Here is a 22,126-nt window from a genome sequence, read left to right on the forward strand (position 1 = left end):
AGTCCACCTCCTCTTCATTCATATTTGATAGGAAGCCTGTGTGGTCAAGAAGGAAGCCCAGTGCAGGATTTATGAAGTTATTTGTAAGGTTTCAAGACCGTGGTGGTGCTTGTTCTGCATTCAGGGTTGTGCTTTTCCTGCCCTCCGTGACCCGGCTTGCCTTTGAGATAGCAACTGCTCTTTTGGAATTCATCAACAGGTATGATCAGCAACTGGCAGGGTGTTACCTAAAGGAAACAAAATAAGCTTTGAGCATCATTTGGAATTGGCCACATTTCCTCTGCAGTGGCAAGGTGCTGGGAATACAGAGTATTTGTGGGAGAGGGTCTCTCCAATAACCTCTGATGAGAAGGAAACACATTAGCCGCAATATCCAGCATTTATATCACGCTCAAGCTCAAGCTTGAAAGCATTCACAAGGTGTTTCCAAACCTGTAGTCCATTTGAACGCATGATAATCCTTAAGGTGGACAGGATAGCTATGATTAGATACCTTTTCCCAATGGAGAAAAGAACCTCAGGTTAAATGATATTTAGTTTTTTCTAGCCTCGTCTACACAATAATCCCTTCACTCCCTTGCCCCCTGCTTACTCCCACAAGCAGCCCTTCTCCTGCTCTGTTCCCCAGGTCCCTACCCCATATTGCATTTTTAAAGGCCCTTGCATTTTGCCTGCTGCTGGCTGGCACCTACCAATGCATAACTTTGCAGTTCCTAGCTATGCTGAGGTGCCCAGGGTGCTGTTGTGAACTCACAGGAGTCCGGCGAGGTATTTTAAATTTTTGAGGGAAGCAAAGCAATGCCTGACATCCATCCAACCCCACAGGGGTTGTTTACCCCAAGGGGTAAACAGATCACTCTACATTCCTTCAGATAATGTCATATCTTTGCAAAGCTAGGTTTTCAGTGATTGCAAGGATGGAAAAAAGTACTACTGAAAATCAACGTGGGACAGGAGTTGAGGGTAGCAGTGTCCAATCTGATTGCAGGGCTTGAGAATTCTGCAGTGCCCAACAGAGACACATGTTTTGTTAGGAAGTAATTGTGTCTCTTTAAGAGACACAGAAAGAGTGAAATAAAATAATATTTTTCTTTTAATTTATGTATATTATTTTTTGTTAATAAGGACACATTTATTAAGTTGCTTATACATAACTACTTGATAAATGGAATTGTTAGGTATTTCTTTTGGCCTAAGGGCATTGTAAAAAAAAAAAAAAACAAAAAATTCCTGAGATACCAAGGACACCATGAACCTAGCTTCTGGTGTAATGAAAATCCCTAAAGGTGTTGCTTTTCTTCTTTTTTTTTTTTATTTCAGAGGACTTTACATTTGAAAGGCTTTTAAACCCCAAGACTGAACAACTGCCAGAGGGATTTTGCTGCTGTGACCAGAGAGCTGGAGAGACACTTTCAGGTGGGGGTTTTCCTAGCTCTTCTGAGCCACAGTTGGTTGTCCATGACCAGATTTGTCCCTGAATGCACACAGATTGCCCTGAAACAATAGGACAATGAGTCACCCAAGAGTGGATAGTGAGTCAATCGGGTGTCCGTTATATCCAGGCATCCAGGGGACAAAGTGACAACCCATGTAGTCCATCTGTCTCTGACAGAGAAGACAAAGCACCAACCTCTGTTCAGTCTTTTTACTCAAAAATATTTCTTCAGTGTCCCTCTACACACCTTGCCTCTAAGAAAAAATATGGGCAGCCTGGAATAGTGGGTGGGACCTGGAATCTGTGTCAAATGTTGGCTGAGCTCCTCAATGACGCAAACTCAGCTCCTTCCCGTTTCCTGGTGCCGCCTCACTCCAGAGATGCTCTGGTGTCCCTCCTCACTGGTCACCATCCTGAGACGATGGGGATCATGGGTGCTGACCAATGTTAAAGACAGGTATGAGGTAAAAAGCACTCTAAAGTGCCTGCTATTTCCACATTTCCATCTAAGGAAGTAACCCCAGGGCGATCCCTTGGCATTGCTTGCCAGGCTGTGAGTGTTGGCTGATCCTGGTGCCCTGGCCACAGCTGGGGGACTAGTTGGGGGACTTGTGATTAGCCAGTTACTCCCTGCAAATGCTGGGTGGGACTAGAACCAACCACTTGCACTGACATTGAGATTTAGAATCAGATATTCCTGGTTCAAATCCTGCCTCTACCTTGTACTAGCTGTGTGACTTTGGGAAGGTCTTTTAGCCTATCTAATATCTGTTTTCCTCACTTGTAAAATGGAAATAATAATAAGCCACATGTGACAATTCATTGGAAGTACTTGGCATGGTGTCTAAACTAAGCCTTCCTTATATGGTAGCAATTGATCATCATTGTCATCACCATCTTAGTGGAAACAACCAACATGTGAAGTGGGATGAAGAGAGGTTCATCCTAATCCCCATTCTGCAGATGTGGAAACTGAGGCTGGGAGAGGTTAAATCTGACTTGCTTTGGGTTACATACACAAGTACAGCTGGGACTTCAAACCTGGGTGTTCCTTAACCTGGCACCCCCTTGATTGCATCCTGTTGATCCCCACTTCGTGGGCCTCTCCTTCCCATCTCCTGGCCCACTCTGACTGTGGAGGTCGTAGGTAACCCTTACTAAGTTTATGTGTATGTCCTGCTGCTCTTGCCTCCTAGATCCTGCACAGCAGACAGCCAAGTGTAGGCTGGGACAGCTCCAAGCAGGAAAAGGGATGTTGGGGGGATGTGGTGGCTCATGCCTATAATCCTAGCACTCTGAGATGCCAAGGCAGAGGATTGCCTAAGTCCAGGAGTTCAAGACCAGCCTGGGGCAACATAGTGAGACCCTGTCTCTACAAAAAATAGAAAGTAAGCCACAGGCCTGTAGTCCCAGCTACTTGGAAGGCTGAGGTGGGAGGATCACTTGAGCCCAGGAGGTCAAGGCTACAGTGAGCCATGATCACATCACTGCACTCCAGTCTGTGTGACAGAGCAAGAACCTGTCTAAAAAAGAAAAAGAAAGAAAGAAAAGAAAAATGAAAGAGAAAGAAAATGGGAAAGGCTTCTTGGCTTGGGTGTGTCTCCTGAGCCCATACATACTTGCCTACCTGTTTTTGTGACTCTTGGCCCTCCTGGAAAAATTGGTTTTGTTTCAGCAACTCAGCAGGCAGCATCCTGAGGAGTGAGACACATTTGTCCCTGTGTAACCCCATTGCCATTGTCATCACCATGCATAGCATCAGCCAGTAGTAATGAGCAGCTATTTTGAGGTGGGGGGACAGTTGTTTCCCCTAAGCTTTCAGAGGGCTGGGATTCTGCATGCAGAGACTTCTCTCCCCATCTGTCTGTCATTTGATAGAATAGGCTGTGACTCGGTAATACCTTTTCCCCACCCCCAAATTGTCCTACTTTCCCCCCTCACTCCACCAGGAGGGAGATGGAACATGCCTGGGACCAGTCAGAGGCCAGTTTTGGGTCATCTTCTGCATCCATCCTTGCTGTGTAACAGACCACTCCCAAACTCAGTGGCTTGAAACATCAGTGATTTGTTTCTCACCATTCTACAGGTTGGTTGGATGGTGTTTCTGGTCCTCACTGGTTTGGCGGGGACTGGATGGTCTGGAGTCCCTCACTCACATGTCTGAGTACCCAGCTGGGACACTGTATTTATCATGCCTTTTTATTTTCTGTATTTTTGATGATTTGACATCTTGGGGTCTTCCTGACCCTGGAGAGACTGGTCCTTCTAGGGTTAGCCAACTCCTACAGATGGTAAATGACTCTCCCTTCCATATGCAAACTGAACAAGACAGAGCCCATAGCCCCAGCCACTCTGTTACAGAGCTCTGACACCCTGTGCCGTTATTTTCCTACCCCAATCACCTTACGGCCAAGTACCAGACAACTAGAGACAGGCCTTATACCTCAGAGCCCACTGAAATTATCCAAGCTAGCCCATCTGAAACGTGCTTACCCTTCCTTACCTGTTCTTTCCCAGGAAACCAAAATAGAGTTTCTTGCCCCATTTTCCTCTCACTCCCTCTGCCCCTGGATGGACCCTGGTGCTTCTCCATGTGGTCCCCTGCAATGTGGGATGCTCTGTCTTTTGGGATCTGTGAGTAACAAGCCACTTTTTTCCAATGGCAGTCATCTCCTGATCTGATACCCTCACCATCCCTGAGTAATAATACAGCCAACACTTAAAACAGACAGCAGCTGGGATGGCTGCATCTTTCTCTCCACGTGGCCTCCCATGCTCCAGGGAGCTAACTTGGGCTTCTCCCTATGTGATCTCCATGTTCCCAGCTCAAGAGAGGGCAAACTTCAATGTGTCAGCACTTTCAAAACTTCTGCCAGAGTCACACTTGTTAATGTCCTATGGGGCAGAGTATATCACATGGCTGAGCCCAGATTCGAAGAATGGAAAGCTATAGACTCCTCATCTTAATGACAGGAACTGCAAAGTCCCATCAAAGCGATGTGCATATAGATGGGAAGAATTTGTTGTCATTTCATAAAGTCTACCATATGCTCTGCTCACTGTGCCTTTGGGCAAGCGGCTTCCTATTCCTTAACCTCATTTTCAGCAGCTTCATAATGGAAAGATAATTCCTGATCCTCTCAGGGCTGCTGAGAGGGTCAAAACAACAAAACACCACAGTCCAGAGAGTGCCATGGTAATGTAAAGGTTTGCTGTTATCTGACGTTCATACCATAGATGTCACATTTTGAGTTAAGAAAGATCCAGGTGTTTGGATCTTAAGAAATGATTTTTCCAGCCTGGGCAACATGGCAAAACCTCCTCTCTACAAAAAATACAAAAATTAGCAGGGCATGGTGGCACGTGCCAGCTACTCAGGAGGCTGAGGCAAGCGGATTGATTGAGCCCGGGAGGTCGAGGCTGCAGTGAGCTGTAATCGTGCTGTGGCACTCCAGCCTGGGAGACAGAAAGAGATCCTGTTAGAAAAAAAAAAAAGAAAAGAAAAAGAAAAATATTTTTATTATCAAAATCATATAGCTTAGTTTCCTAAAATTTAGGTTGGAGAGATCCTGACAAGTGCTTGACAAGATGTCACCCATCTTTATAAGAATGTGTTCTAGATAAGAACACATATACTTATGGTATTAGTTGAGGTTCTTGATCCTATCAGTGTCCCACTTCTAGATCCTGGGAAAGAAAATCTGGATGGCCAAGTTTGAAGCAAGTGGATAAACCTGGTCAAACCATGCCTATCAAAGGGGCATGCCACGGGTACCAAATATTGTTTTAAGTCTGTATTGACTCTACTCCTTTAAGCCAGCTGGACACGCTCATAATCATGCAACCAACGGACCATAAAAGCAAGTGGTCAATTCCCACTCACAGTCTTCTTGCCCCAGACCTTTCTTGCTGCGTCCTGACTTGCTCTGACTTCCCTCCAGGTCCTGTCTAATTCCTGACTCCTGGCTCTCTTGCATTTGTTACCTTGCCCTTGTACCTTCCCACTTGGTGTTTTTCCTCTGGAATTTCCAGAAGGTTTTTTGCTCACAGACACCTTCCAGCTCTTCTGGATTTGCTTGAGATTCAGAAAGGTTCCTTGGGACTTCACCTGCAGCCTTTGTCCTCCCACTCCACTACGAGATGCAGGGAGTTAGACCATCTATGTGTCTGTTTCTCTGATTAGACTAAAATCCCCTTGAGAGCAGGAACCATCTCTCTAAATAACCAGATATTACTTGTCACTTTGTTCCTTCATACAGAACTAAGGGAATCAAGTGAAACATAGAACGAGGATATTCTAGATTTTTGCTGGAATTTGTAATAGATGTATGTTGTTTTGTGGCTCCCAGCTTTCCAAAATCCTGTTTTTCAGGAATCCTTTATTGGCGACAGGCACAGTCCTGTCTCCCTCTTCCGAGTGCTAAGGGGGCCAGACATTCCCTTTTCTCAGCCACTGGCCTCTTGGCCATATGCGACCTATGCTTGGCCAACCAGATGCTCCCACGTTGAACTTTGAATCTTAAGAGGTGTTACAGAAACAAAGGCCAGATGAGAAATTCAGTGGTCATATGTGATTCATGCAGGAGCAGTGGGTAAGCAGAAGGCTCAGCATAGGTCTCTAGCAGCAGCTGTGCCAGCATAAGTGATCTAACCCAGCTATTTCAGTGGCCCCACCTGGGGTGTGTTTTGCCACCTGGCCTCCTAGTTTCCTGACTACTTTTTGAGCGTGGTTCTCCATTTTTCTGATAGATTCAGAGACCAGTGCAATATCCTGTTAATAAATGCCATCTTTTGATGCAGGAAATCAGAGTAAATTTCTGTTTTTTGTCTTTGTTTTTTTTGCAACAGAGAACCTGATTGATGCAGGCCACAAATAATAATAAACACTAGCTTCCACTCACCACGGACATATCACATGCCACATGGGGCACTGAGTACTTTGTATTGATGATATTTAATCCTCACCACAATCCTGGGTGGGAATTATTACTCTTCTCAGTTTGCAAATTAGACTCAGAGAGGCTTTTATGAATAATGTTGCTGTGAGTATTCTTGCATATGTCTTCCTGGCATTCATGTGAATGCATTTCTGTTGGGCATATATTTAGGAATGGAACTCCCGAGTCATAAAGTACTGATATGTTTATCTTCATTAGCTAATGTTCAACTGTTTTCTAAAGTTTTTATTCCCAGAAGCACTTGTGTGAGATTCTGGTTTCAGTAGATGAATGGATCTTGGCCAATTTGATATTTTCTTTTTAATATTATTCCCCATGGCAGGCATTTAGTGTTATTTCTTTATAACTTAATTTGTATTTCCATCATGCCCAATGAGGTTGAACATCTTTAAAAATTTATTTAGGCTGGGCTTAGTGGCTCACGCTTGTAATCCCAGAACTTTGGGAGGCTGAGACGGGTGGATCACCTGAGATTGAGAGTTCGAGACCAGCCTGGCCAACATGACGAAACCCCGTCTCTACTAAAAATACAAAAATTATCTGGGCGTGGTGGCTCACGCCTGTAATCCCAGTTACTCAGGAAGCTGAGGCAGGAACCCAAGAGGCAGATGTTGTAGTGATCACACCACTGCACTGCAGCCTGGGTAACAGAGCGAGACTCTGTCTCAAAAAAAAAAAATTATTAAAAAAATATTTAACACATAGTACAGAGAATTCCCATATACCCTTTCCCTCACACAACACAGTTTTTCCTATAACTAACATCTTGCATTGGTGTGGTACATTTGTTATAACTAATGAACCAATACTGATACATTACTATTAACTAAAGTTCACTATGTATATTAAGGTTCACTCTTTGTGAACCTTAATTTGTATAATTCTATGGGTTTTACCAATGCATAATGTCATGTATTCACCATTATAACATCATGCAGAATAGTTTTACCATTCTAAAAATCTGTGCATAACCTATCCATACCTTTTCACATCCCCCAAATCTTTGGGAACCACTGATCTTTTTACAGTCTATAGTTTTGCCTTCTTGGGAATGTCATATAGTTGGACTCATACAGTAAGTAGACTTTTCAGATTGGCTTCTTTCACTTAGTAATATGCACTTAAGTTTCCTCCATTTTTTTTTTGGGTGTGACTTGATAGTTAATTTGTTTTTATCACTTTTTTAATGATTTTTTAATAGTCTATCATTTGGGTTAATATTCCACAGTTTGTTTCTCCATTCACATATTGAAGAACATCTTGTTTGCTTCCACTTTTTGGCAATTATGGGTAAGCTGCTATAAACATTCATGTGCAGGTTTTTGTGTGGATGTAAGTTCTCATCTCATTTGGGTAAATACCCGGAAGGGTCATTGTGGGGTCATATGGTAAGAACACGAACAGTTTTTTGAGAAACTGCCAAATTGTCTTCCAAAGTGGCTGTACCATTTTTCATTCCTATCAGCGATGAATGAGACTTCCTGGTACTGTCAGTTTGGGGATTTTAGCCATTCTAACATGTGGTAGTGTATCTCATTGCTTTCATTTGAAGTTCTCCAGGAACATAAAAATTTGAGCATCTTTTTATATGCTTATTTGCCATCTGTATATCTTCACTGATGAATTGTTTGTTTAGATCTTTCTCTACTTTAAAATTGGGTTGTTTTCTTATTGTTGAGTTCAAGAGTTCTTTCTATATTTTGAATAAAAGTCTTTTATCTGATATATCTTTTGCAATTCTTTTATTTCCCCAGTCTGTGGCTTGTCTTTTCATTCTCTTAACAGCAGCTTTTATAAAGCAGAAGTTTTTAATTTTAGTGAAGTCCTACTTACAGATTTTTCTCCATAGATCTTACTTTTGATGTTGTATCTAAAACCCCATCATCAAGCTTAGATTTTCTCCTATGTTATCTTTTAGAAATTGTATAGTTTTACATTTTATGTTTAGGTTTATGATTCATTTTGGGTTAAATTTTGTGCAAGGCGTAGGTCTGCATTTAGATTTATTTATGTTTTATATTTGCATAGGGATGTCCAGTTGTTCCAGCACTGTTTGCTGAAACATTATCCTTTCTTCGTTAGAATTGCCTTTGCTCCTTTGTCAAAGATCAGTTGACTCTGTTTGTATGGGTCTATTCCTTGCCTCTCCATTCTGTTGCATTGATCTATTTTTCTATTTTTTTTCACCAAATACTACACTTTTTCTTTTCTTTTCTTTTTCTTTCTTTCTTTCTTTCTTTTCTTTCTCTCTCTCTCTCTCTCTTTCTTTCTTTTTTTTTTTTACAAGGTCTGTCTCTGTCACCCAGGCTGAATGCAGTGGCATAATCTCAGCTCACTGCCATCTCTACCTCCCAGACATAAACCATCCTCCCACCTCAGCCTCCCAAGTAGCTGGGACTACAGGCATGCACCACCACACCTGGCTAATTTTTGTAGAGATGGAGTTTCACCATATTGCCCAGGCTGTTCTCAAACTCAAGCAATCTGCCAGCTTCTGCCTCCCAAATTGCTGGGATTATAGGCATGAGTCACTGCACCCAGCCACACTGTCTTGATTACTGTATCTCTATACTAAATCTTGAAGCCAGGCCGTGTCAGTCCTCTCCTTCTCCTTCAATGTTGTGTTGGCTATTTTGGGTCTTGAGCTTTTCCATATAAACTTTAGAATCCAGTTTGTCAGTACCCACAATATACCTTGCCAAGATTTTGGTTGGGAATGCATTGAATCTATAGATTAATTTGGAAGAATTGGCATTGCTGAGCACTTTTTGATTTATTTGCCATTTGGGTGTTCTTTTTTTGGGGTGCTGTGACATACCTATTCCAACCTCTTGACCATTTTTATTTTTCTTATTGATTTGTATACATTCTTTATATATTCTACAAAAGAGTCATTTGTTCTTACATATGTTAAAAAATCTTCTTTCATTCTGTGGCTTGCCTTTTCAGTCTTCTGAATAATGTCTTTTGAAAAATAGAAGTTCTTAATTTAAGCTTTGTTCAATTCATCTTCCCGATTATATTTCATGACCTGGTCAAGATCCCAAGATTACAAATAAATTCTCCCTGTTATCTTCTAGAGTAGAGGTCTGCAAACTTTCACTGAAAAGGGTAAGATAGTAAATATTTTAGGCTTTGTGGGTCGTATGATCTCTCTCACAACTACTCAACTCTGCCATTGTAGTGTAAAAGTAGCCATAGACAACATGTAAATGAATGGGTATGCCTGTATTCCAATAAAACTTTATTTATCAAAACATCCAGTGGGCCATAGTTTGCTGAACCCTGTTTTGGATTGCTGCTCTCTAATATAATTTTCTGTGATGATGGAAAGGTTCTGTATGTGTGGTAGCTAAGAGCCACATGTGGCTATTGTGTACTTGAAATGTCGCTAGTGCAACTGAGAAACTGCGCAACTTTTAACTGAGAAACTTTTAATTGTATTTAGTTTTGATTAATCTAAAAACTTAAATAGCTACATATGACTAGTGGCTACTATATAGGATAGTGCAGTCCTAGAAGCTTGTTGCTTTATCTTTTCTTTAGAGCTATCATCCACTTGGAATTGATTTTCATGTATGGTGGGAAGTAGGGAATAGGTGGCTATCCAGTTTACCCAAAACCATTTATTTTAAACACTGTCTTTTCTCCATAGCTCATCGGTGCCACCTTTGTCCCATATTAAGTATCTTACATGACTCATTATCTATGTGTATTTATCTATCCTTGCACCAATATTATAGTGTCTTAAATACTGAAGCTCAATCATGAGGAAGACTGAATGTCTGGTAGATTTAATCCTCCATTGTTTTTTTCTTCTTCAAGAATATCTTAGCATTTTAAAATTGTTTTCATTTACATATAAATTTTATAATTAGCTTGTCAGTTTCCACACACACACACACACACACACCCCTACTTGAATTTTTATTGGAATTACATTGAGCTTATAGATCAAATTGAAGAAATTAAATGCCATAGAAAAATGCCATAGATATTGGATATATCTATAGCAGTTAATTTTCTAATCCATGTACTTGATATAACAAATCTTTAATTAATTAATTAATTGCTTTTTGAGACAGAGTCTTGCTCTGTTGTAGTGCAGAGTCATGATCACAGCTCACTGCAGCCTTGACCTCCTGGGCCCAAGCGATCCTCCCACCTCAGCCTCCAGAGTAGTTGGGACTACAGGCATGTGCCACCATGCCGTGTCAATTTTTAATTGTTTTTTTTTGTAGAGATAATGTCTCACTATGTTGCCCAGGCTGGTCTCAAACTCCTGGGCTCAAAGATTCTCCTGCCTTGGGCTCCTAAACTGCTGGGATTATGGGTGTAAGCCACTGCATCGGGCCAGTCTTCTTTAATTTCTATCAATAACATTTTATAGTTTTTAGTGCAGACATCTTCTGTATCTATAGATTTATTCTTAGGTATTAAATACTTTTTGATGCTATTGTAAGTGATAGCTTTAAAAAATATTTTCTAATTGTTTGTGGCTGCTATATAAATATACACTTGATTTTTGACTGTTGACCCGTGTCCAAACCTTGCTCAATTGACTATTAATGGTAATCATAATAGTTTATCTATAGATTCTTTTGGATTGTCTGTGCATAAAAACATATAATTTTTATACGTTTTTTCTTTTCTTTCTTTTTTTTTTTTTGAAACAGGGTCTCATTCTGTTGTCTAGGCTGGAGTGCAGTGGTGCCATCTTAGCTCACCGCAACCTCTGCCTCCCAGGTTCCAGCGATTCTTGTGCCTCAGCCTCCTGAGTAGCTGGGACTACAGGCACGTGCCACCATGCCTGTCTAATTTTTTTGTGTGTGTGTATGTTTAGTAGAGATGGGGTCTCGCCGTGTTGCCCAGGCTGGTCTCAAACTCCTGAGCTCAGGCAATCCACCTGCCTTGGCCTCCCAAAGTGCTAGGATTACAGTCATGAGCTACTGCACCTGGCCCATTGGTATTTCTTTTATCCTGTTTTTTTCCTTCTCTGTATTTCCTTTTGTTGCATTGGCAAGAACCCCCAGCAAATGTTGAACAGAAGTGGTGATAGATAGCAGAGCCGACACTCTTATTTCACGTTCAGTCTCAGAGGGGAAACTTTCATCATGTTTGTTCCATGTTACCCTCTATCAGTACATTTTAACTTACTGCTTTTCTAGCATTAACCAAACTTGCATTGCTGTAGCACCCAACTTGATTGTGTAGCATTTTTCCTGATTCTTACTATTCTCACTGGATTAATTTTGCTAATACTTTGACTGTGATTTTGCATCTATATTAATAAACAAGATTGGCCTGTGATTTTCCTTTCTCATATCTTTGTTGATTTTGGACTCAGAGTGATGCAGGTCCCATAAAACTAGCTAGGAAGAATTTCTTCTTTTCCTATTTTCTGGTAGAGTTCTTGTAATATCTGGTATTATTTCTTTCTTTAATATTTGGCATAATTTACTCATAATTTTAGGATTCTTCAGAATTTCTACTTCGTCTGGAGTCAGCTTTTATAAGTTATATTTTTCTGTACTGTGTCCATTTTATCTGTTTTCAAATTTATTGTTATAAAGTTATTAATACTATCTTTATGATTCTCAAGTGTCTCATGAATCTGTAGTGATGATCACTTTCATGTTCTCTAAATTATCTATTTATGCATTCTCTCTTTTTCTTAATTAGTTTCTCTGGGTTTTTCTTCAAAGAACCAACTTTGGCCTGGTGATTTTCCATATCGTGCGTTTGTTTTCTAATTTATTAAATTCTTCTCTTATTTTCTTCCTTCTACTTTGCATTTAATTTTTTACTTATATATTGAAGTGTGGTATACCATAAAGATAAAAATGCACAAATAGTAAGTATACAATTAATGCATTTTCAGAAAATGAACATATCTACTTAAGAAATAGAACTTAACAATACAAGCCCCCCATTGTTCTCTGCAGTCATTGACCCCTTTCTGTCTGGAAGATAACCACTATCCTGCCTTCTAATACTATAGATTAGCTTTACCTATTTTTGAAACTTGTACAAACGCAATCATGTAGGTACTCATTTGTGTCTTGCTTCTTTCCCTGAACATTATGTTTATGAGATTAGCCCATTTCGTTGTACATAGCTAATATTTATTTTAATTCTGCAAAGAATGCCATTGTGTAAATATAACATAATTGGTTTGTGCCTTCTATTATTGATGGACATTTAGGTTGATTCCAGTTTGAGAATATTATGCATAATGCTGCTATGAACATTGTTGTACACACTTTTTGAGTGCACAAATGTACACAGTACTATTGGGTACATAGCTAGGAGTAGAATTGCTGGATCCTAGGGTATACGTGTGTTCACTGCCAAATGGTTTTCCAGAATGGGTGTAAGAACCTTTCCTTAGTAGTAGTATATGAGTGTTCATTTCTCCATGTCCTTGGCCAGTACTTGGTATTGTCAATCTTTAATTTTAACCATTCTGGTGGGAGAATAATGGTACCTCATTATAGTTTTAGTTAGCTTTATTTTAATGACTAATGAGATACAGCATCCTTTCATATGTTTATCAGACATTTGGATATCTTCTTTTGTGAAGTTCAAGTCCATTGCCTATTTTTTCCCCCATGGGTTGTCTGTTTCTTGTGATTTGTATAGGTTCTTTATACACTTTAGATAAGAGTCTCCTAATTTTTATATGAGTTGGAAATATCTTCTGCTCTTGCCCTTCCCTTTTTGGTGATTTTTGAACAGAAAATTATAATTTTAATATAGTTTACTCGATGAATTTTTTTTCATTGTTGATGCTTTTGGTGTCCTTTTTCATCAATCTTTACATATCCCGAGGTCAAACATACATTTCCTGTGTTATCGTCTAAAAGCCTTTTTGCTTTACGTTTCCCATTTAGATCTACAGATGACCTTCAACTTAGGATGGGGCTACATCTTGATAAACCCATCCTAAGTTGAAAATATCGTAAGTAAAAAATGCATTTAATACATCTAACTTACTGGACATCATAGCCTAGCCTAGCCTACCTTAAATGTGCTCAGAACACTTACATTAGCCCACAGTTGGGAAAAAATCATTTAACACAAAGCCTGTTTTATGTTGAATATCTATTTGTTTTGTTGAATATCTCATGTCATTTATTAAACACTGTACTGAAAGTGAAAAACAGAGTGGTTGCATGGGTACTCAACGTATACAATTTCTACTGAATGCATGCCACTCTCACACCATTGTAAAGTCAGAAAATCCTAACCCAAACCAGACCCACATCAGGGACCATCTGCACTATGGATGTTCCAATGATGGAGCTGATTAGCATAGGGTTTCTCAGTCTCTGCGCTATGGACATTTTTGAGTGAGTAATTCTTTGTTGTGGGGGCTGTCCTGCGTATTGTTGGATATTTAGTGGCATCCCTAGCTTCTGCCCGTTAGATGCCAGTTGTGGCAATAAAATTGTCTCTAGAATTGCCAGATGTTCCCTTATGGGGGTTGGGGAGGGGTTGCAAAATTCCTTTCAGTTGAGAATCAGTGGTTTAACATATAGTGTAGAGGTCAAGTTTCATTTGTTTTCTCATATGTTGCTCAATTGAATTTTTTTTTTTTTTTGAGATGGCATTCCTCCATGTTGGCCAGCCTGGTCTCAAACTCCTGACCTCAACTGATCCACCCACCTTGGCTTCCCAAAGTTCTGGGATTGCAGGCATGAGCTACCATGCCTGGCCTGCTCAACTGATTTTATTTCTTCCTTTATCCTCTTTATACCTTTTATTTATTTTTCTTTATTGCACTGGCTTGAACCTCTAGTACAATGTTGAACAGAAGTGATGATCGGGGAAAACTCCATCTTTCATCATAAATTTAATTTTTTTTACAGTGGGCTTGCTGAAAATACCCATTATCTCATTCAGAAAATTATCTTCTATTCCTTATTTGTTAGGAGTTTTTTTTTTAAACTAACTGTTGATTTTTTAAAAAATGCTTTTTCTATATCTATGCAGATAATCACATGAATTCCCCTTAATTAAGTTAATGTTGTATTGAAAAAATATGTTATATTAATTGATTTTCCAACATAAACCCAATAACTAAGGTCTTGGATTATATTATCTTCTTCCTCCAGGGAAGTCCACCTCACTCACAAAAGTGTCAAGAGCACTGTTTGGACTCTCAGACTCTCAGCCTTCTCTTCTAGAATTAACAAATTACCTCGGGGGAAAGTAGCCCCAAATGCCTGGATTATATCTTCTTTTAAAGCATGACCTGGTCATCCTTTCTGCTTTATTAGTCCTCTGAAGGCTTCAAACATTTTCTTTATTAAAACATTTATCAAAAAATAATTATTATTGTTGTCATTATTATTGTGTTCAGCTTTTGTAGCTGTTGTCAGTGGAGAGGTTGGTCTCAATGATCTGATCAGTCATTACTAGAAATAGAAGTTTATTTTCTTAGAGAAATAAATATCAAGTATACAAAGTACACAAAGAAAAAGAAAACATATATATATATATCTGTACTATAATTTTTTATTATGTATTACAATCAAATAACCTATGCATCACCATATAGGTTAAGAAGAAAACATTTAATGGCATGAACCCGGGAGGCGGAACTTGCAGTGAGCCGAGATCGCGCCACTGCACTCCAGCCTGGGCGACAGAGTGAGACTCTGTCTCAAAAAAAAAAAAAAAAGAATAAAACATTTAAAATTTTTAAATTATCATTTCAAAATTCTTTTTATTTAAGAAAGAAGAAAATTATCACTTCTTCTAAGAAGAAACCTCTATGTGTCCCACTCTGATTACATTTTTCTCTCTCTGCCATCACTAACTTTTAGCTCCATTTTTGTGTTCAGCTTTCCTTGCTCTTCTTTACAGTTTTAGAACCTGTACTTTATTCCCAATTATATTGTTTAGTTTTGTCTGTTTTTGAGCAGTACGTAAATGACATCTTCTAAGTCTATGCTTTCGTGTCTCCATTTTTTTTGCTCAAGGTTATGTTTTTTAAGTTCATCCAAGATGACGTTTATTTTCCCTGCTCCATAGTTTTCCACTGATATTCAGTGTATTTTTCCATTCTACTGTAGATGGACATTTGTATTGTTTCTGGTTTTCATGTATTATAAACTATAGATACATATAATATAAACAATATAGTAGTGAATGTTCTACACATTTCTTGGTGTGCAAGAAAGGTTATAGGATATACATATCTTCAATTTTACTTAGTCATACAAACTCTTTTCCCAAGTGATTGTACCAATTTACAATCTCAAAGCAGTGTGTGACTTTCTATTGTGCTATAATATCGCTATCACTTGGTATTGACTTTGCCAATATGGTGAGCATGAAATAATTTATGTTGTGTATATCTCTGATGTCTGTTGAGGGTTGAGGTTGCATATTTCTTCATATGGGACCAAAAGCCTTTACTTTTCTCTGAAATACCTGTTCTTTTATCTTGCTCATTTTTTTTCTTTTTGACCAGGCTATGTATTAGTCAGGGTTCTCCTGAGAAACAGAACAAATAGGAGATACATAGGGAGAGACTTATTGTGAGGAATTGGCTCACATGTTTACAGAGACTGAAATGTCCCATGATCTGCTGTCCACAAGCTGGAGACCCAGGAAAGCTGGTGGTGTAATTCTATTCTGAGTCCAAAGGCCTGAGCACTAGGAGAGCTGATAGTTTTATACTAGTCTGTGGGCAGGAGAAGGCAGTTGTCTCAGCTCAGTCAGGCAGACATTAAGCAAAAATTCCTCCTTCCTCTGCCTTTTTTGTTTATTTAGGCCCTCGGTGGGTTGAATGATGCCCACCAACATTGAGGAGGCAATCTACTTTCCTGGGTCCACTGATTCAAATACTAATCTTATCTTGGAAAACCCTCACAGACACACTCAGAAGCAATGTTTGGTCTGGGCACCCCATGGTGCAGTCAAGTTGATACATAAAATTAAGCATTGTGGGCTATTTGCTCTTTTTCTTAGTGATTTCTAGGAGCTGTTCTATATTTTAGATAAGGGCTTCTAAACAGAACTTTTTGTGATGATAGAAATGTTCTCTGTCTGCACTGTCCAATATGGTAACCACTAGCCACATGCTACTGAGCACTTGAAACTAGTGCAGCAGAGGAACTAAATTTTCAATATTATTTTTAGTGTATTTATTTATTTATGTATTTATTTTGAGATGGAGTTTTGCTCTTGTTGCCCAGGCTGGGGTGCAGTGGTGCGATCTTGGCTCACTGCAACTTCCGTCTCTCAGGTTCAAGTGATTCACCTGCCTCAGCCTCCCAAGGAGCTGGGATTACAGAGGTATGCACTACCACGCCCAGCTAATTTTTGTATTTTTGGTAAATATGGGGTTTCACCATGTTGGTGAGGCTGGTCTCAAAATCCTGACCTCAGGTGATCCACCCACCTTGGCCTCCCAAAGTGCTGGGATTACAGGCATGAGCCACTGTGCCCAGTCTATTTTTAGTTTTAATAGCCATATATCTAATAGCTGCCATCTTGGACAGCACAGGTCTAAGTAACAATTATTTGTTGGCTTTAAGTTTTGCAAATGTCTTCTCCAAGTTTGTGAACTGTCTTTTCACTCCTTTCAAGTTGCTTTTGATGAACAGAAGTCCTTAATTTTAATGTATTGAATATTATTAACCTGTTCCTTTACAGTTTGTGTATTTATAGATCTTGTTTATAAAATCCTTTCTTTTACTTTCTTATCTTAGTATATTTTCTTATACTGAGATCCGAGGAACTGATTTTTGTGTTTATAATTTTCTTCCCTCATGAGTCATCAGTTTTCCTAGCACAGTTTACTGAATGGGCCTTCTTTTCCTCACCAATCTGCAGGACTGGCTGTATCAATCAGGGTACTGGCAAGAAACAGAAGTCACACTCAAACATTAACATTAAAGAGAGTTTAATAAAGGCAGTATTTACAAAGGAGAGGCTGAGGTAAGGGAAACTAATAGGTGATGAAGCAACTTGGGGCTGGCAAGAGCTGAAACTCTTACCACTTCTAACCGTGAGAGTCAAGGAAAGGCAGGAGTTACTGGACCCAGAGGGAGGAGTGGAGGAAGGCCTCCAAATAGAAGGGGAGACTGCCACAGAGAAACATACCAGTCACCTTGACCCGTGAGAGACAGAGTTGCCCAGAGGACTAAACACCTGTCTGCTCAACCTCATGCTGTCCCTCCTGTAGATTTGGTGCTAAATCCACCATAACCCAGCTGGAAACCAGAGGGCAGGGAACCCACCAATGCAGGCCACAGAGGTCTGCTCTGGGGTACAGAACTGAGTGGAGCAGGTTGGAGACTGCATCTGGGTGAACAAATAAACCATCAAGCACACCTGCATAGTTATAAATCTATTTTCCATAAATGCATGGGTAGGTACAGGATCTCTCTCCATACTGTGCCACTGATCTATTTGTCTGCAGCACTCCATGCTGCTTTAAGTACTAAAGCTTTAAATATATTTTCATATTTGAGAGGGCAAGAATCATCACCTTGTTTTTCCTCTTCAGGAATGTCTTGGCCATTCCCTGCCTTTTGTTCTTCCATTTATATTTCAGAATCAGCTTGCCAATATTCATGAAGAACTCTATTGGAATTGTGATGGGAGTTGCAATGAGTCTGTAGATCAATTGGAAGACAGCTGACATATTTACAAGTCCTTCCAAGGATAGGGTTTATGTCTCCACATACTTAGGTCTTATTTAATTTCTTAATAAGATTTTATCATACTCGCTATAAAGAAATTCCTTTTTTTGTTAATTTTTTTCTAGGTACATATTTTTGTTGCTATGGTAAATATCTTTTTTTAAAAAAATAAAAAAGTCCTTTTTGCCTGATGCTTGTATATAAAAATGAAATTATTTTTGTCTATTTTGGACTGAGCAACCTTACTAAATTATCTTAGTAATTCTAATGATTTACCTGAGAGTTCTTTGGCATTTTCTTTGCAGACAGACATATTATCTGCAAATAATGATAGTGTTGTTTCTTCCTTTGCAATCCATATATCTTTACTTTTTAATCTTCTGTACCATTTAGGACTTCTAGTTAAGTGTAGAATAGAAGTTGATATTAGCAGACATCCTTAACTTTCAGGCTGCTGATTTTCAGAGGAATGCTTTCAATATTTCAACATTAATTATAATGCCCTTTGTAACTTCTTGTAGAAGCACTTTATCACATTAATCAAATGCCCCCTACTATTTCTAGGTTAAGTGTTTTTGTTTGTAACATGAAAATAAGTCGAATTTTATTAAATGCTCCTACTGCATTAATTGGGGTTATCATAGGAGTTTTCTTCCAACTGCATTTGGAATAATCCAATTTCTAATTGCTAAATTCCTACCCAGTTTTCAAGGGTCCCCAAAGACCTCCCTGATCATTCCCCACTCCCTGTCACTTTTCCTCTCCCTTTATTTCATAGTCCCTTTGTAGATGGAAATCATATATTCACGTATGCATCCCCCAATGCCCAGCACACAAGCACATAGTAAATGCTAACAAAATGTTGGTTGAATTATGGAGCGAGTCATTCTTATGGCACTTCATAGCTTTGATTTTATAGTTTCATATCCACGTTTCTTTTCTCCCCTCTGGACTGGAAGCTTTTGAGGGCAGAGTCCACATCTGATTATTCTAGTTATTCTTCTAGGACCCAATCCAGGGCCTGATTCAGAGCCTTGTTCACCAATGGATGATTCCTTGCTTTCCTTGGTAAACTCCATCATCAAAACCATCCAACCAGTCTTCCAGGAGTAGCCAATCTCTCTTCATGGTCCCCTCTGCAGAGAGAGAGGTTTGTTTCACTCTCACCCTCAGGGAACCAGGCCAGTTCTGATGACTAAGGGCAAAATAATTTGCTCCTTTGCTGAGATTAATTTCTAAAAAATGATTTTGCAATAGCCTGGGCTTGACTGGCCGGGGGTAAAGGAAGGAGAAAGAAGCTATAAAGAGCATTTCTTCCCCCTAATGAAACTGAACCAAGGACAGGGCAATAAGCCAGGGAGTCAGCCACTGATGGGTCTTTACTCAGCCCTTACTTTGTGCCCGGCCCTGTTGCTAGGCATTGTAGAAGTGGGAGAGACATGCTGGCCTCTTTCCTGAATGCTTAGAATTTATTTTTCACCTTGGAAACAGAAATTTCACATTTGACAAGTTAAACAATACGACAAGGCCGTCTGTTTACTCTTTCATCCATTTATTCTTCCATTCATTTATTCATATAGTATTTCAAAGCCTCTGCCACGTGGTGGGTATTGTGCTAAGCACTGGGGAATTCAGGATTGAAGAGATGCCACCCCTGGCCTTAGGCTGAATAAGGGAGTTGGTTAATTAAACAGCTGCAGTACAGTGTGATATATGTGGTGGTCAAGGTATGTTTTCAAGTGCTGAGTTGGGGAACAACAGGATACAGGGACTCTCAGAGGGAGTAATGAATGGATTATCAGAGGACATGAATTTGGTGTAGAAGCTTATTATCAGGATAAGAGAGAAGGATATATGGAAAGTTGTGGTGACATGGAGAGCACAGAAAGTTTGGAAGATGATGACTGGCATGACTGGAGTTCAGGGACAGGATGGAGGATGAGAAGGAAGAAGGCCAGGAAGGCAGGCAGGGACCAGGCCCTTAACTCACAGTGAGAAGTATTGGGAGCCTTCACCTCAGGGCATCAGAAGTCATTTAAACATTTCAGCAGGGAGTAATGTGATCTGATTTGTGTTTTAGGTTCCAAAAGGTCAGAGCAGAGAGAATGGATAGGGAGAGTGGAAACTGGAATGAGGAAGGCAAATGAAGAAAAGTGTTTGAGCTGAGCCTTGAAGGATGGGCAGGATTGACTGAGTAAGGATGAGAGGGTGTGGCGTCCCAGGCAAAGGGGATGGCGAAACTTCCAGTATAGAAATTGGGAAGCAGTGGGAGGTCAAGGGACCAGTGAAGAGATCAGACTGATTGGAATCCAAGGAAGGTCATAAAGTTTGGAAGTGGGTGGCACAAATTAGGGGGACATCTGAGGGCTCAGAAGCCTGTAGAACCAAGTGAAAAGGGGTCCAGCAAAGACTCCAAAATCTTAGAAATTGGAGATATAGCAGAGGGTAGTGGGAAGAGATTAGCTGGAGATGAAAAAACCTAGATTCTAGACTCAGCTCTGCCACTAACTTGCTACATGAGTTTGAGCAAATTATTTCTCCTCTCTAGGTCTCAGTTTTCTCACTTATAAAATGAAAGTGCTGGCCTAGATCTCTTCTAGCACTGGCGATTTAGGATGCCAAGCACTAGCCTCTATCCTTCCATTCCCAAGTGTGTTTGCATTTGCCCCAGGCCATCCCAGATCATGCTCACTGCCTCACTGCAGCCTGCCAAGCTGCATCTCAGCCAGAGGAAGCAGAATTAGTGGATGAGACAAAACAAGACAAAAATACGCATAATATAAACCCTCAAAGAAGGAAGGAAGGCTATTAAAGCATGAAGCAGGGAGAAGCAGTGATGAAGATAATTAGGAAAACCTAATTATTGGAATAACAGACTCAATATATAGGTTGCACAACAGAAAGGAAAAGCTGAAGAATAATGTATCTGTTAGGTTTTGCTGTGTAACAAGCCACTGCTAAACTTAGTGGCCATTTATTACTGCTCATTGTTCACATGTCACTTAAGCACTGCTGTTGAGCTGGGTCAGACACAGTTGATTTCAGCCTTGCTCATGCATTTATGGCTAGCTGGAAGGTCTGCTGGGGGCTAGCTGGTTTGGGATCATCTCATTCACATGTCTGACAATTGTCTGGATGTCAGCTGGGACAAAGGAGCTGACTGGGTCACATGTCTTTTAAGATTATTCAGTATGCACACCAGGGCTTGTCTACATGGTGCTGTGTTTGAATGTGTCCCCTCCAAAATTCATGTTGAAATTTGATCCCCATTGTGGTGGTCTTATGAGGTGAGGCCTTTGGAAGTTGATTAGACCATTAAGGCCCCACTCTCATGAATGAGTTAATGACCTTAGGAAAGAAGGTTTTAGAGAGTTTGCCTTCCACCAGATGAGGACAAACAAAAAGGTACCATCTTGAAAGCAGAGAGCAGCTGTCACCAGATACCAATGGGAGCACCTTGATCTTAGACTTCCAGCTTCCTGAACTGTGAGACATAAATTTCTATTGTTTCTAAACTACTGAGTCTGTGGTATTTTATTATAGCAGCTTGAGCAACTAAGACATGTGGTGGTATCAGGATTCTAAGAGAGAGACTGGAAGTGTACAAATGGTCAGAATATGTCACAAGGCCAGCCAAGAGTCAAGGATGGGGAAATAGATTCCACTGGTGATGCAGAGTAACACTACAAAATGGCATAGACAGAGGAAGGAATGAGGGATTGTGGAAATTTTTTTCCCAATTTATTAAATTGAATTCTCTGGCCAGAGTTATTCACATTCTTCCCAAATGCAAATATACTTAGTCCCATTCCAGTACCCCACAAAATTCTCACTGAACTATGACGTCAAACTTGGAGTCAAGCTTGGATCTCATGATCTCTCTCAGTTTCCAATGAGACTTTTCAAATGTGGCTCCTCTTCACTTGAAGACCCCTGAATGAAGAAGATAAGTTACTTGACCCACACCTCACTAAAACACATTGGTGAGACAGGTAAAGTGTAGATGTAATGAAAACTTTTATTCAGAAGGGGGAAATAAGAAGCAAATAGCACTCACTGGTCTATAGCACTAC

Source organism: Nomascus leucogenys, chromosome 21, assembly GCF_006542625.1.
Source record: "Nomascus leucogenys isolate Asia chromosome 21, Asia_NLE_v1, whole genome shotgun sequence".
NCBI lineage: Eukaryota > Metazoa > Chordata > Mammalia > Primates > Hylobatidae > Nomascus > Nomascus leucogenys.